At 43.8% G+C, this 14,895-nt stretch overlaps 1 protein-coding gene across 2 annotated transcripts in view; it reads right to left on the bottom strand.

The window, feature by feature from the left end:
* LOC138580899 (zinc finger protein 585A-like) overlaps nt 1–6,436 on the bottom strand; it is a 175,079-nt gene extending 168,643 nt beyond the window's left edge. Inside the window, exon 1 of one of the 2 annotated variants that reach the window (XM_069651812.1) lies at nt 6,271–6,436. The gene's annotated coding sequence lies outside the window, so the exon portion shown is untranslated. Of the gene's footprint in view, nt 1–6,074; nt 6,234–6,270 lie in introns of those variants that run through there. The other variant, XM_069651813.1, reaches the window with a different exon arrangement.
* Nucleotides 6,437–14,895: the final 8,459 nt, after the last annotated feature.

Genomic DNA, 14,895 nt, shown 5'->3' with positions numbered 1-14,895 from the left:
GAGAGCCTACTAATCATAGTGTGATATTGATCACATTTGTTGCCGTGTTCCCAAAGTGTTCTTTTCCTTACTATGGCCTCTCGGACCACAGTTTTATAACTAGTTGCCTCACTCTTAATTATGAGTGAGACTGGTGGAAAAAGATCACTAAGGTTGGCCTCCCTGAGAGCATTGGATATATATGCAAGCAAAGGAATCTTTTGCCAACCCACTTTGCCCACCATGGTTCGAATAATAAAGTGGCACAGGGATGCAAATTCATTGGCCCACAATCGGATCCAAAATAAGATTGGAGCCAACGCCCAACTTTAAACTAGTGAGTTTTGCTAGTAATTGAAAAGCTGCCGGAATTCTAGTTCCATGCAATATAATGCCCTTATTTTCAGGTTTGTTCAGGCTATGGTTTACGGAAGGGCCCTTAACCCACATTGCTTAGAAGCCACAGCAATAGCAGTATGTGATATACAGATAGCATGTAACAGAACCTATGACTGATTGCTTTTAAAAAGAGACATCGGGCAGGTGGGCCTAATTTCTTATACAGTCCCAAAGTTAGAGAAGTGGAGGGGAGAGTAATAGCCTTAAATAAAAACACTCTTTCCAATATCTTGAGCAGCTCACTCCCACCATGGCCATGCAGGTCTGTTCCACATATTGTAATACCATCACTTTTGCCTCGAATACTCTTACGACATGGACATCTTCCCAACAAGAAAACAACACTAAAATGTTCAATACCCCATACTACCTATGCTATCTTAGTGGCAATATTTGCAATATGTTTATTACCATTCAAGTCTTCCTAAAAGGTTGTCCCTAAATAATAAAAAGTAGGGGCTCCGGGATCTTCTCATCAATACAGGTGGCAGATATTGGTTCAAGCCAGAACTGAGACCTGTTACATTACCATTCCACCCTACATGATCCATGAAATTTGAATATTCAGACATATTGGCTCAGAATGAACCACTAGAATATCCACCTCTTGCTGCACTAAATGGTTGTAAAGTCTGTTGGTGTAAAGCTTAAACAACAATGTCGTCATGACACAGGCTCATTTACAACACAGTACAGTGAAATCTTTTGTAACATATCTATCCTTGACATACCGGACAAGAACATGGTTGGAATTATAAATTATGACTGTTATTATAAATTGTGACTGTTACAGCCAATAGATTTTAAGGATACACTTATGGTCTAGACATTCCATCAGTCTACAATGATTAACAGACTCGAAGGATGTGGTAAAATCCATAAACGCCACATATGTTCATTCTTTTTTAAATGAAAATCCAGTTGGCCAGAGCTAAATGGAGGTTAAGGCTCTGCTGTATATTCAAAGTAAATTGGTGCCAATACATTTGTCTCAATAATCCAGTTCTCCAACCTGCCTAAATAATGTTTACAAAACTTGAAATGGGAGATAACCTTTCAGGATATATCTATCCCTCCTTGCTGTATATCCAATTGATGGATGTCACATTCTGTGAATCCGGGTTATTTGTAAATCATTCTATTCGAAAAATTAGTCAAAAGGGGAGCCGAGATCACGTTTAAGGAGATCAAACTGCATACTATCCAGCCCAGGGCTTTTATCACATTCCATAGCGTAAGGAGGAACCAATGAAGAAGGCATGGAAGGCAGACAGCGCACCGAGGACGGACGGCCATGAGAGGCTGCACAGCAAGGGAGCCCGGCACAATAACAACAATGAGATACAATCAGGAAACGCTGCGCATGTTAGGCATAGCGGCGTCTGCAGGACCCGTTACTCACCATGCAATGGATCCGAGCCGGAAAGGGGGGTGGGGGCAATCTTTGCGGATCCTGCGGGTCAGAATGAGGGGGGGATAGGAGTGCTGCCGCGAGGCACCTCACAGCAGTCACAAGGCACATCACAGCTGGGGAGGGAATCCAGACGCCAGTGTCCGCCTGTATGTACCCTGGTTGTGGCCCCTTACGAGCCACGCTGATGTAATCACCACGGGTCTTTCCCCAGAACTCCGGAGGCAGGCGGAAGTGACAGCCTGGATGACAACCTTTAAGGGAGGCGGGACAAAGCCTCCCCAAACAATGAATGAACAGCTAGGGAGGGGCCATGGTGATTGGTGGGGGTTTGAAGCTGGAGGAAGGTACAAAGGCCCTCCTAATCTAGCCAACGCTGTCTGTTCTATTTACAGGACGCGGAGGAGAAGAGTGAAGCAAGAACGGAGGGGCGGGCCTATCCGGACACCGCGAGATAGAAGACAACTGATATTTTCACCAGTGTATTGGGGAAGGCAGACTCCTCGGTGAAGAAACCGCTTGGACATTTTTATTTATTTACATTTGAACGTCCACTATTATCCCAAAATTAAATATGATTTCAGAATCCACCTGTCTCCTGCCTTATAATTCCACACATAGTTAAGGCTCTCTGATAATGAACGGTGACTTAAGAGCCCTTTAAAATATTAATGGTTTTGAAAATTCAAATAATGTAATTATCTCCTCTACACAGCAACTGGACGAGTGACCCAGGTAGAGTGGTACACAGGCGACACCCATGAACACGGAGTCAACAACCCCAATCACCACACTAGCTGAGCTATGGACATTGGCAGGTGCACTGGCCGTATGAGTGGGAAGGGAAGATGGGTAGGGCTGCAAGGGAGGCTGGGGGAGGAGGAGGCCAGGTGTGAAAGGGACCTTGAAGGCTGGACGGATCCAGATCAGGACAGAGGCGCAGGGCTGCTCCCGAACCTCATCTGGGGAGATTACAGAAGTCCAGCGCCTCAATTCAGGATAGAGATGCCAACTAACCAATTGCACTAACAATTTCCCCCTCTGCATACACCTCTCAAACTCCAAACCAAACAACCACAAACCGCACAAACATCACTACATTGCAACAACAAAACAAAAGCGCACAGACTCTCACAACAGTACACAATGACTACCAGCCGCAAACACCCCAGGCCCAGCCAACGGACCCACCGGGCTGAGGCTGTCAACAGCACATCACTGCTCTCTTGCACTTTTCCAGCTTCCTCCCACTAACCCCCCTCCCTTCCTCTTTCAGTGCCGCCAGGGGACCACTCCGGTGGTGATACAAATGTCCTTTAACATTAACATAAAGCAGAGAAGAGACATTAGTTTTGGTAGCATTACCATTACAATAGCTATGCCCATGTGTGACCAATTACAGGAAGCATTTAGAATGTGTGATACTGTGGTTCCATGTAATGTTACCCAAGTTATTTTTACTGAATCAACTTTTACCGAAAAAAAAGAAATATCTAAGAAAAATCTATTCAATTGGGAGGTCCCCTCAATCTCCAGTTTCCCTGTATTGATAAACACACCCCAAACCTCCCCCCCATGCCATATTTGGTAAAAGTTGATTTGGTCGTTTTTTTCCAGTAACCTCACTGGATACCCAATACTGACTACCCTCAAAACGTCTTCAATGCAAGATCCATTCATTCAGTTTTCAAGTTTTCTAAAGTGGATTCATATATAATTATAGCAGTCAGTCAGATTTATTTTACACTTCTTATCAAACCATGATTTACCTAGCACAGGAGTCTACAACCTGCGGCTCAACAGATGTTTTGGACAACTCATGATCCCCCTCACCATTGAGTATTTTATTTTTATTTAGCATTTGTTAGGCGCTCATACAACAGAATTGTGTTTCAAAGCTCGACACGGCTAACTGGGAAGGAAACAGGGGAGAGAACAAACATTGGTAAAACAGTAAATATACAGTTGTGGTCCTACTAGGCCTTGTGGTATTTAGGACGTGGAAGTGCAATGAAGAGAAATGCAAGAGATAGGGATGGGTTGGGGGGGGATGCTGGCTAAGGGGAGTTGTAGGTCAAAACAACTGGCAAGCCAAAAGGTTACAGAACTCTGACCTAGTTTCTTACACATTCTGTGTTTTGTTGATGTTGTAATACGATTTTTTTTATCCCTACAAAAATATTCTGAAATGCTCCTAGCATTTCTCTGCTTTCTCTAGATTAATCGAAACAAATCTCATAATCAACAAGTGTCTTTTGTATTGGGTGGACCAATACATCTTTCTCAATTAGCCCATCAATTGTACAGATAGTTCCTTGTCAGACAGCCTTCAAGGCACATCCTATCTTTCCCTGATGTTAAGTTTGAAGCATGACCGAATGATTGCGCTCCGATCCCGATACTACCTCAAAGGATATACCAAGTGAGGATTGAAAACACATAGTTCATAGTTGAGGCATCTTTTGCTCACCCCAAAACCTTTATTATATTTTCAGAAGAATAACAGCAGTCTTGGGTGACTGTTCAATGGTTGGCACCTATTATCAAGTCTGATAGTGAGATAGCCGACATTGCACCAATAACAAAATGGGCAACTTACTATGTATTTGTTACATTGTATGCAAGCCAGGAACCCATTCTCATTCTGGAGTTATACTGAAGTATCATTGAACATTGCATCATTTAAACCTTGAGAACACATTTTGTGTGGTTACATTGTATACCAGCCAGTAAACTGAAGGATATGAATTGAAATCGTGACACTACATAGCAGTGGCAAACCTTGTCTTTGTAATCTGTGTGAGGTAAATGCAAAACCCACCCTGCTTTCCAATTGTGCGTTTTAAACCTTCATTTCAAATGGTTTAAGAAAATAAAAATGTTTTCGAACTATTTATGAATGTTTGTGCCTAATTTAAAGAACACTGAACGTTCAGCAGTTATGCATGCATTAGATGTTCTGCCTGAAAATGCATTTCTTATCAGTGCTGGAAATAAGTTGTTTTCGGTGAATACAGATGTGTATTGCCTTTTGTGAGATTTAAGGTCCGTTAGAGCAGGCAGCCACCCAAGCCCTGCTTACAGGTATACTATTACTTCACCAAATGAAGTTTAAACTGAAAATGATTTGTGTCCTCTACGAAAGAACCTAGTGTATTTTTCTGCTGATCCTTTCAATCTATCATCTGATGTAGAAGCCTGTGGGACTTTGAAAGCTAATGCACTGTACCATCTCAGGTATGAATCATGCCTCAAAACTTGCAACTAGCCACACGCTAGTGATAAATGATTTGGGGCAACGAATACATTGTGTGCTGATGCAGAACGGAGGGGAAGGTGGGCTTTATGCCTGGCTAGTAAGCTTGTAAAACCTGTATAGAAAGGAGAGGTTGGACCCAATAACTAGATATGAGAACAAACGCAGTGCATTGTGGGCAACGTAATGGACATGTAAAGATGGTGTTCTGGGGTACTGTCGCCCTGGCAACCAAGAGAAAAGAAACATGCACATTTAACGTCTACATCTCTTATAATATGAAAAGAAAACCATGCCCATTAACTAAAAGAAATAGAATCGGATTTAAGAAAGACTTCTAGATACAATGGTGTTCCAACGCGTCAAATTATACGGGTGATTGGAGACTGGTTAAACAGGCAATAAAGTGATCAGCGTTACCGTTTATCACAGCTGGAGACGTAAACGACTGTCACATTAGAGTGTACTTATCTTTACCAGGTCACGGCTAGGTACGGGAAACTCGTGAAAACGATTATAACGGGGTTATAATGTGGCCTCAATCAGATAACACGTTGAACCCATTCGACTAGAGCATTAACTGATCGACCTTTACAAGTCAGACCTGCAGCCATGGGGGAATCATTCGTGTAAGATGCAGAGACTTATGTCTTACACCCGTCAAATGGTTACCGAAAACCCTTTATGTTTTAGTGCATCAGTAGACCAGATTTGGAAAACCCGAGATTCATATTAAGACCATTTCCGTACACCCGTCTCCCCCTTATGGAAATTTTGTGGGGTGGGGAGAATAATCCTTATGTAATGTGCCATTACATAGCAGTATCCCCGGTACTGGCGAGAAAGCTCCACGGTTACGTCATACAGTGGTCATCCACGTTAATACAATAACAGAACTAGCAGACAGAGCTGGGCAGCACGGACCATCAGCGTATTATCCCAAGCAAAGCTGCATATCATGCGCGAAGCCACAGGAGTGGACAACGAAGCCCCGTTAGGTTGTAAAACTGATCTGAATCTCACACTTGCCTGTTTTATTGATCATCGTTAGCATCAACAAATTCCATTTCCAAGGACGGTAACGCAACGTTTTAAAGGAGTATTCCCCCATCTCTAGATCAGCCAGGAAAAACAAATTGAATTATAGCCAAGAAAACAAAAACATCCCGCCTCGTGGCCTGGCCAAAAACAAAGCCAGGCCACGAGGGTGATAAAAAAAACCTACCAGGCTCCAAAGGACAGTTCCCTGTAACAAAACCCAGAGCCGCGCTGGAAAACCCCCAAAAGGGGCTAAAAGGGTGTCGCCAAAATCTCGATTTCTGACGAAAACTTGCCGCGAAGTTTCCATACAGACCCTTCTATTACCGAAAGGGGGAGAGCAAAGATGGCGGGCGCCGAGCGCAAGGGGGATTGTGGGAGCTTTCGCGAGCCAATAGAAAACCAGAAAACGAGTGACTGGTTCCAGTGACGATAAAAAAGGTTAATCAATGTAATTCATCATGAGCTCGCCACTGTCTGGCAAATCTCAACAGCTCGCGAACTAGATGTGTACTCGCGCTAGCAACGCCGTGTGAATTTACAGCCTCTTGAAAGAGCAGTGTAAAGTGTTGTAAAGTAAACTGTAAAGTGGAATCTGCAGTTTTTAGCCGCAGCCTGAACCTGCTCACTAAAGGGAAGTGTGTGTGAACAGAAAGCAACTTAAGTTCTAACAAAAAAGTACATTAGCAACATAGTAGCAGAAATCCGTTGTTCCGAACAGCACCTTAGACATTTTCTGTGGTGAGCAGGAGACTGTAACCCGTCATCTCCACAAACAAACTGCCGTTTTCCGAAGGCAAACATGTCAGAGAGAGAGGCATAATCGCGTCATAACATCACTGGACTCATTGGGCTCCGCGCGGCCGACTCCCACAATTATGGGCCATTATTGAATGGACTTGCGACCTTCACCTTCAGCGCCGTCGTTAACAGGTCACAAACTACGAGGGAGGGAATCGGAGTCCGAGCCATTGTTTTCCTTTTTTTTTATCAGCAGAGCCCTTCTTAGGTGTGAATTTGTTAGGCAATTAGCACTGAAATGGGGCATTTCCAACTAAAAGACCCCACGAAGCTCCAATTAACTAGCAATTATGTAAATGTAGTAACACAAAGCTCCTCACTTTATACCCATGAGGTTCAGTACTTGGCATGCCAAAACATGTATTTGCTTTCATGTGAATGTCAAATGATCTTAAAGCATCATACATTATAGCAAGATAGGAGTTTGTTACAAAGTCTCTGCAAGAAAAGCATCCATAAAATGTAGCATGCATCAAATGTATGCGTACATGTGTTATGAAAGCTTTTACGTGGGTCCATAGTACCATTCATTTGTATGGTGGAGTGGGGGCACGGAACAGAAGTGCTGTTTTCGCCACCCCATAATCTCTGTCATACAAAGGCACAAGTATTTAAACCAGCTTTACATTTTCATTTTAGCGCAAATACTTTGGATTCTTATGGAATCTTTTTTTTTATATAATCTAAAAGCAGTCATTGCAAACGCCACCTTCCATGCTTAAATGGCATGCAGCATTTACTCAATTTGCACTAAAAAGTGAAATATCTTGCACTACAAAGTGAAAAAACGAACGCATACAAGCAGCTATGCCTGCAGTGACACTTTATTTTGCACTCCATAGCAGGGGCGCAACAAAACCTAAATTTCGGGGGCGGGGGCTAACTGGTGATGGAAGGGGCCATTTCAGAAACTGGGCGGGGCAAACTTGGAGGCTCTGCCCCCTCTGTTCTCCTCCAAGAGTTGTCTGGCATGGGGCCCAAGTATCAAACACTAGCAGGCAAGCATTACATATGCGCATACACAATTACACATCCCATTCACCATACACTCATTTACATGCGCACCCAGTCCCCATACATCATACACTCATTCACATACATACACACACACTAGCGGCAGCAGCGCCCCGGGCAGCAAAACAAAAATGTGGCACCGATCCCGTCCCCCCAGGTCACGCGGGAGCATCACATTTCTCTATAGGGGCAGAGGCAAATGCAACAGCGCCCTTTTGTTATTAGATGCGCCCGCTCCCAAGAGCGGGGAACATTTAATTTCAATGAGGTGCCTGTCGCACCTTATCCCACCACGCCAGCTCAGGGTAGACCTTGAAAGACTCCCCCATGGTGGTGTGGCGGGTTCTAATGGCGCGACCCGGGCAGTAGCCCGGGAAGTTTCCCGGGCGGCCTTGCCCTAAGGCCGGCTTGCACACACACACACTCCTTGCACACATGCATACACACATAATGAGATAACCTGCAACACCCATTAACACTGCTAGTTTCAGAAAAGGCTTCCCTTGCAACTCTGCCTTACAAAAAGCAAGTCTGCACACCAGCCCCTTCCCCCCAGATGTGAAATAACAAAGTTGTGATATGTTTGCTTGCATCCGTGGGGATGGAGCTGATGTGTGCATTTGATTTTTGTTTGGCGCAGAGGTGAGGGAAGCCTTTCTTGAAACTAGCAGCTTTAAAGTTTTGCTGCATTTGTGCAAATATATTTTTCTGCACGAACACAATAACACTTTAAAGCCGCCGGTTACAGGAAAAGATTCTTTCCCCTCTCTGTCTAAAAAGCTATGTGCTTAGATCAATGGTGTTACCCGCCTGCTTCATAATGCAAAATACTAAAATCGCATGCAGGGGACCAATTTGCAGGAAAGGGCAAATGTAACTGGTTTACATTTTTAAATAAAAGGAACCCGTGTATTTTCGTAAAGTGCTGAATTCACAGTGCTATACAATAGGACATTTTTCAGGCCATCATAATTTTGCATTCTAACTTCTAAGACCTGTAGTTTTCCATTCAGGATGTGGAAAATAAAAGGTACAATGACATTCCTTTGGTTTAACGTGTTTCTAGAAGCACGGGTGGACTGGGAACCAAAAGTGGCCCTGGAAATTATTTTTAAAGCGGCTCCATTTCGCACTGGCACAAGTAGCAAGATAGCCCAACCCACACCTCCAACACAGGATTTGTGTATTTTTTCAAGTAAACACTATAAGACAGCACTGCTGCCGTCCTTCCAAACCCAAACTTAAATATTTTAAGAGGTCAGATGGTATCTGTCGAGTGTCTAATTTGCTGAGGGGGCTAACATCTAAAATCCCAGTATCAATGCTTAACCAAAGTGCTTAATCTTACTGTGAGTTAACTACAGAAGGTGGAGTTCCTTTGAAATTATTAGGTTCACACTATTCGAAAAAGAACACTGCATGGGGCAGATTTAATGATTTTAGGGACAAAATTGTGTCTCCTTGTTCCCTATTAGTTGCCTCCGGGGCCGCCAACTAAAATTGTTGTTTCAGTGACCGTCCCCCACTTCCATTATCACTTAAATTGACGGGCAGATGTAGGGCCTGATTTAAAGAAGCATTTTATAATGGCGCAATCCCATAGGAAAATGTTCTGCAAATCAGGCCCATACACTCAACCATCAGTTACTAGACCTGAGATTATAGCATAGCAGACTGATATTAATTTCCTTTCTCATTGCTGGCAGTCACTGAAGTTGCCTGAGCCGTTCAGAATACTACCCCAAATGAGAATGAGTAAAACTCTTGCTATGCCCGGTTATGCTATGATATTGAGTTTTGCATAACACACATTCTCCCCATTTTACGTTCTTTTGGAGCGTCAGGATCTATAAGCAATGGGATAGAGGACCAGCACAGGGCAGGGAAAGGATGCTTTGCTTCACTGTTGATGTGTGCAGATCTGAAAAAATGAGGCTGTCTGTTGTGTGAACCTTTTAGCTATTTTGTGACTTGTCCAGAGCAGTGATACATTTGCACTGCAGGTTGCCAACCTGAATTGTCTGCGAGTGTGTTTTTTTTTTTAATATTGATCATTTATAACACACTTAATTCCAGCGTTGTGGTTTCTAAGCACGGGATCGGGATTCAAACCTCTGTGGCGCTGTGTTGTCTTGCTTCAAAGACAAGCGTGTTGCCCATGGGCTATCCTTCCTCCCCTGTCTGTCAAAGTGGTGTTTAAGAAGTGTGGAGAGTTTTGTTGATATATCTATTGGCATAGTGTGGTGTTTAAGGAAACTAGTGTACAGATTTCTCTACGTTTGTTGTACCTTCCACTGTATAAGCCATGTTTTGCTGCAGAAGTTGTGTGTCAAGATGTGTTGTTAGATTAGGGAATAATACGTCGGGGGACACTACGCACAGTCACTAATTCAGAAACAGCATCTAGTCAGTTCCCTGGGAGCTCCCTTCTGACTCCCACGGACACCTCAAAGACATTGATGATTGGAATGTGCTGTTTTGGTGTGTTGATTTGGAGTCAATGCGTTTGTTTTTATAATGGAGGGGGAGGTGTTGTGATCTGAAGTGTCTGGCTGCAATGATGTATGTGTGAGTGAGAGACAGACAGCCAGTCTATTCCACTTGATAGACTTGAGGGTAGTCTGTCCATAGTGCATAGAAAAGTCTATAAATGTAGCTGCCTTTTTCTTCCCAACAGAAGATCCGATGACACACCAACATCAAAGATAAGCTCCATCTGAGCTTAAAGCATGTATAAACTTCCACTTCAGTGGACATCTGCCGCAGGGACGACTATCCGTTCACGCTTTAGAATGCAGCTATGACAAATTCAGTCTCAACACCTCTGCCATTAGAATACAGCGACAACCTACGACAAATTTTGGTCTAGCTGGGTACATATCAAGTCTCCTGCGCTCTGTCGTCACCTCCCTCTGCACCCGTCCACATGCCTGCCCTCTTGGGTTGCTTAGTGGAGCCTAGCCAGCCCTTCTAAATCCTAATCTTGGCCAAATACACACATGCATCTTAAACCTCCTCTGAGAACTTTCCCATACCTTGATTTCAGTCCCTGAGGGCGTTCCTACCACAAAGCGCTTTAAGGCCATACAAATGGGAAAAGGTGCTATACAGGCACATAACTACTACAAAACAATACATGTGATACTTACCAACACACCTTCTATGGTTTTGCTACCTAGAGCATATGATAATGGACCACTAAGAAGTTATCCAACAAACAACCAATGTAATCCATAAGAGGCAACCATTATACGCAGGAGTCAGGTTTGACATTCATATTGCTTAATCAATGTACATGATTGCCATTCATGTATGCTCATCAATGTCCTAAGCAATATGCATATTTGCAATTGACATTAATTTGTTGTTTTGTCTTGTTCTTCCTCCATTCCCCCCTCTTTACTTTTTCCCCACTGCCATTCTTAAATGCCTGAAATGGACTAATTACCATATTAGAACTAAGCCTTTGACAAAGCGCGTTTGGGTGAAACTCATGGCCATGTAGTGTGAGGAACCGGAGGACGTCCTCACTTCTCTCTGTAAAATATCCTTTGGGCGGGAGGGTGGGGACAGGAAAAGGCAGAAGATACTGTATCCCGACCCTGGGGGTGGCTGTGTGAGGAAGAACTACCTGGGGGAAGGCGACTCAAGGGGAGGGAGTAAGGTACACAAGGATGAGACATGGTATCTCCCTGTGCCCTTCTATAACACTCTTTCCATTCCCCAGACCCCTATGGATTGTTGTTATCCTTCCCCTGGACATGACATTGACTTTGTTGCTTTCACACCACTTTGGTACTGGGATGATGTAATGCGTGTACGAAAAGGAGCTAAAAAAACATGGCACCGGTACGTGGCCATTTTGGACCTTCACTTCCAAACCGCGATGAAAGTCTATGTTTCTGTGAGCTCAGTTAGAAGGCAGACATGAATTCTGCAAGGATTGCACGTTTTACATTATGAACAGATGAGCTCACTATGAAGGATAGTCAGCGTATTGTTCAATCAAGGACGTGCAAAGATGGCAGTTAGATTTGTGCAGGTGCAGCAAAAAGGGGTAATGGGAACGAGCGAGTGGGAGATGAACTGGGTTTTTCAACTATTAACTGGATTTTTCCACTCTGTGCTCCCCGTGCTAGCTTGCTGTCTGTCCTTCAGCCGGGGATGGTTGGCAACCAGGTGTGGGCAGGGATTTGGTCCCCATAAGAGAGGGGGTATCTGAGTAGTAGAACAGAATTGGAACCCCGGGTGATTAAGTCTTGCTGAGAGGGAGGACGCTCCGCTCCAGACCCCGTTAGCACATGTGATCTCTCTGCCTACCTGCCCTGGGACTAGGTGGTGTTGTCGTGGCTGAGATTACATTTTCTCCTACAACTGCACTAACAGTGATGTATTTTGTTGTATGATCGTGTGTATGTGTGTGTCTATGTATAACAAAGTATCTTTATCTCATTTAGCTGTATATCTATGAAGTGTGAATAAATGGCCTGTCAAGAACCTATTATATTCTAATCGTGAGTCTAAGTGCATCTTATTTCTTCCCTGAGTCCCAGAACATTTGGTCCGTGTAGTTGGGTAAGTGGTCTTGGTGTTATTACGCGTGACAGAAAAGCAAAACATACGAGGATGAGGCAACAAAGACAACATACTACAGACCACAGAAGCAACCCTGTGCAGTCCAGTTGTTAAATGCTTAATGAACCCAGCGGGACATTTAAAGGTCGGCACTTCAGAAAGAGGAGAGAGCTGCTGGACGAGTTGGAGGCCAATGTGTGATGCCATAGCTGAAGAAGCCAAGTGGGACCGTCATTGGGCAGGAGACGCCAGGACCACGACCGTCAGGAGAGTGTAGCCAGATCCTGAGATGGTCGTTGGAGCAGGAGCTCTAATCTGCAGAGGTCATGAAGCAGACAGCGGTGGCGTTCCGGACCGTTTATGGCAGAATAAAGACTTCTGTAAGTGGTTGTTACCCCCACATATTATGGTAACACCAGTGTGTCAGAGGGGCAGAGGAGAACCCTAGCAAAGCTGCAGGCACAACCAGCAGTCGAGCTCTGACGGAAATTGGAACCAGGAAAGAACCACGTTTTACCTGAGACATGCTGAAGAGTTGATGAGTTTCAATGAATGGAGAAACCCCGGGCGGCTCCGTATGCGATTGCCATAAGCGAATGCATTGTAACTAACAGCACGCAAGTGTAATTCCTTTCCGTTATTCTACTCGTAAGGTGAATCGAGTGAATGGGGAAAGAGGAAAAGTAACTTTCCACTGTTGATGTAAACTTTCAAAGACTAACATGCGTTGCATGAAGGTATTTATTCATTGTTGAACCAATTAAGGCTACTGGCAAATTAAAAGGAAGATATAAAATGTTTTCTTTCCATCTGGGCTATTTGTTTAGCTGTTTTTAAACCTGAGAACTAATCTACTTCACAAGCTGATTGGGAGACTGAACCTGCATTTCCGAAAGCCAATTGAATGTCAGTATTGTGGAGGGCCAAGAAAATAGAAGCACTGATAACAGACAAGCAAGAGTTAGGGCCTCATTACATGGATGGCGGTGGACCAAGGTGCTATTAGCACCTTGGTCCATGCCGGTAAAATACCGGCACTGTCTTGGTGGAAAGGGGAATTACCGCCCTATTCCAAGGTTGGTGGGGCGGTAATTCCCCCTTCCCCCCCATTGCCCTTCCCCATTCCCATTTTTGCCCCATAGGGCATAATGGGAATGGGGAAGGTGCCAATTACGGCACCGCAAATTGCGGTACCGTAATTAGCTCCCTGGTCCCTTTGCGGGTTGGTTTTTAACGCCTGCAAAAAGGAGGCGTTAAATTCCCCAACCCGCAAAGGGACCTCATAGTAAGGCGGTAAGGATTTACTGGTACCAGTAAAATAGCGGTACCGGTTAACCCTTACCGCTTACCGTGTAATGAGGCCCTAAGTCTTATTAAAAGCTATGGGAGTGAAAGCAAATCACTATAGAAGATGTGGTGCCAAGACGAATTGAAGCAACATTAAAGTATGTATGAACAAGCAAGGTTGAACACCAAACTGAAAGAAAACATATATAGGACTATTGGCAGTATTATCACTTTTTGTATACTCACTATCGATTTATGATGTGACAAGACCAGATAGCGGTGTTTCAGGCTTTTGATATATGTGCTGCACTAGCACCTTGTGAAATGTGCAATAGGATTATCGGTTAACTGAAGTCTAGAGGTTATTTTATGCACTAAGCACCTTATTTATTCTTATAAAGGAAGAACAATTACTTAGCTGCTGTAAGCACATTGCACTTTATTGATATTAGGCAGCTTACTGCATATTTGAACAGACGGCATAACCAAGTACTTTGTACTTCAATAAGGTAACTCCTGCCATTAGTATTCTTGCACATATTGCTGCTATATGCACTTTAGTAACAGCACCGTATTATCAAGCACATATTGCATCTCATGCACGGTCCAGTGATTCACCAGAGGACGACTCCAGGCGGACAGTGAAGTTAACACATTATGTATCTCTGCAATCACAAATAAGGGATACAGATCATCACTGATCGATCTAATATAATGACAGCCCTTTCTGATTAATTGGAGGCAACTCGTGGGCTGTGGAGGTGTTCTTTGGATGGTGTGTCCATGTGTTTATTTTTGCCATTGGTGCAGCACAGTAAAGGCTTTAGTTCCGTGTGCGTTTCCGAATTACGGATCGCAACGGTAATAAAGCCCTACACACGGAGATATGAGACTACGCATATCTTAAATGTTCTCAATTTTTTAACTCTTTACAACCATTATATTCGATCTGTGAATGACGTTAGTTGTATTTCCAAAGTGATTGCATTTAAATGTGTAATAATGCCTGGTAAGCAAATGTCTTGTCTAATGCATGCATGCCAGATTCTATTTACTCACCTTGATACACACACTGTTCCAAGAAGTCAGATCTGGTGTGCAGGCAGCCAAGGGCACTATACCACTCTATACATTA

Source organism: Ambystoma mexicanum, chromosome 3p, assembly GCF_040938575.1.
Source record: "Ambystoma mexicanum isolate Mex_15411 chromosome 3p, UKY_AmexF1_1, whole genome shotgun sequence".
In the NCBI taxonomy this organism is placed as follows: domain Eukaryota; kingdom Metazoa; phylum Chordata; class Amphibia; order Caudata; family Ambystomatidae; genus Ambystoma; species Ambystoma mexicanum.
This window is presented reverse-complemented; position numbering and strand designations above follow the sequence as displayed.